This window comes from Limulus polyphemus, unplaced genomic scaffold (genome assembly GCF_000517525.1).
Source record: "Limulus polyphemus unplaced genomic scaffold, Limulus_polyphemus-2.1.2 Scaffold2045, whole genome shotgun sequence".
NCBI lineage: Eukaryota > Metazoa > Arthropoda > Merostomata > Xiphosura > Limulidae > Limulus > Limulus polyphemus.
The window spans coordinates 116,185-118,942 of record NW_013667655.1 but is presented as its reverse complement, the minus strand read 5'-3'; positions in this window follow the sequence as shown (position 1 = coordinate 118,942).

Genomic DNA, 2,758 nt, shown 5'->3' with positions numbered 1-2,758 from the left:
ATTTTTTTTAAAAAAAATAAACGTTTAGAATGGTTTATTATTTAATTGGGGGGGGGGGGCAGCCTGTTTTCGGGGCCACCCGGCCCCCCCCCCCTCAATGAAAGAATAGACCATTCCAAGCTTTTCCTTGTTGTTAAACAAATGTTTAAACAACTCATTCAATTATGTACCAGCTGCCTGGTGTCAGCTAACAATACGATGAACTAAACTGTGGCGGAATGCTACAAGTTCGTCAAATACCTATAGAATGATAGGTTCTTTTTTTGTGAATGTAAAACACTTAAAGAATATATAAAAACATGTAACAAGAGCTTTTGTAAGTAATTCTAACAGTCTTGGCAACTGATAAAGAACATATATAGGGAAATGTTGGTTTGTTTGTTTTGAATTTCGCGCAAAGCTACACGAGAGATATCTGCGTTAGCCGTCCCTAATTTAGCAGTGTAAGACTAGAGGGAATGCAGCTAGTCATCACCACCCACCGCCAACTCTTGGGCTACTCTTTTACCAACGAATAGTGGGATTGACCGTCATATTATAACGCCCCCATGGCTGAAAGGGCGAGCATGTTTGGTGTGACGGGGATTCAAACCCGCGACCCGCAGATTGTGAGTCGAGCGCCCTAACCACTTGGCCATGCCGGGCCGTAGGGAAATGTAACAATAGTTTTTATAAGTAATTCTTACACTTTTGACAAGGCATAAAGAATATAAAGGCTATTGTGTTATACTGCTCTTCACTTATTACTTTATCAAATTATCATTATTTTTCTACACCTGAATGGGATATAATTTATTCGATTTTATACCGAAAAATCGTCAACTCTATAAAAATGTAATTTAATAAAAGTAATGAGAAATGTTTTACGTCTTTTCAGAGCAATCGTCGCTGAAAGCTATTTAAGTAAAGATAACCAAGAACAATCTAAAATAGTTGCGCTAATGTAAAATATGGATATAATCGTATTTTTGTTACAATGTGTTGCCGTAGCAAATTTATTTCTTTAGTACAGCATTTGTGCTGATCCTGACAAAACAGTATTTCAGTGGTTGATCATGACGTCACGTTTTCTATTAAAACGTGTTGCCGTAGCAAATTTATTTCTTTAGTACAACATTTGTGTTGATCCTGACAAAACAGTATTTCAGTGGTTGATGGTGACGTCACGTTTCTATTAAAACGTGTTGCCGTAGCAAATATATTTCTTTAGTACAACATTTGTGCTGATCCTGACAAAACAGTATTTCAGTGGTTGATGATGACGTCACGTTTCTATTAAAACGTGTTGCCGTAGCAAATATATTTCTTTAGTACAACATTTGTGCTGATCCTGACAAACAGTATTTCATTGGTTGATGATGACGTCACGTTTCTATTAAAACGTGTTGCCGTAGCAAATATATTTCTTTAGTACAACATTTGTGCTGATCCTGACAAACAGTATTTCAGTGGTTGATGACGACGTCACGTGTATTCTTTCGAGGAAGATAGGACTTGTCTTTAATTATTAATGGTGATTGAACCTCAACAATAAACTTTTGTTATAATAAATAACTTCCTCAGTCCCAAGGTTCCCCATTCACAAGACAAATTACGTCTTGCTCTACACCATCTACCTTAATTAAATTGGATGATTTTATTAGAGCAAACAAGTAGACAGAAAAGTGGCAAGCTCTCTTTTGTTGTGTTTTGATTAAATAGATATTATAAACAAAGATATGTGATTCTTTTGTTGCTAACTGTCACTGGAAGCATCATTATATTTTATTGCTAGGTGTCACTGGACGCATAATTATATTTTATTGCTAAGTGTCACTGGACGCATAATTATGTTTTATTGCTAAGTGTCATTGGACGTATCATTATATATAATTACTAGGTGTCACTAGATGTATCATTATATTTTATTGCTAGGTGTCACTGCACGTATCATTATATTTTATTGCTAAGTGTCACTGGACGCATAATTATATTTTATTGCTAAGTGTCACTGCACGTATCATTGTATTTTATTGCTAAGTGTCACTGGACGCATAATTATATTTTATTGCTAAGTGTCACTGGACGTATCATTATATATAATTGCTAGGTGTCACTAGATGTATCATTATATTTTATTGCTAGGTGTCACTGGACGTATCATTATATTTTATTGCTAAGTGTCACTTGACGTATCATTATATTTTATTGATAAATGTCACTGGACATATTATTATATATTGTTGCTAGATGACACTAGAAGTATCGTTATATTTTATTTCTAAGTAACACTAGAAGTATCGTTATATTTTATTTCTAGGTGACACTAGAAGTATCGTTATATTTTATTGCTAAGTGTCACTGAACGTATCATTATATTTTATTGTTAGGTAACACTAAAAATATCATTATATTTTCTTTCTAGTTGTCACTAGAGGTACCATTATATTTTGTTGTTAGGTGTCACCAGTGGTGGGATTCAAATATTTTAACAACAGGTTCTCTCACTAGCAGCATGTAAAAATATTAGATATTAAAAAAAAGGAGGGGCCAGAAAGCCCCCCCCCCCCATCACTGAGAAAATAAAAATAGGCCGTCACGGATAGTGTTAAAAATTCTTTAGAAACTTTCAATTAAAAAAGTGTTTTATAATCTTTCAACTTAACAAAATTCAAATCTTTATTAATTTCTTCCATACGTAATACATTAAAAAATATATTTAAAAAAAAAGTAAAGTAGAAAAAAACAAAAAAAATAAATAAAATGGATAGTAACAGTT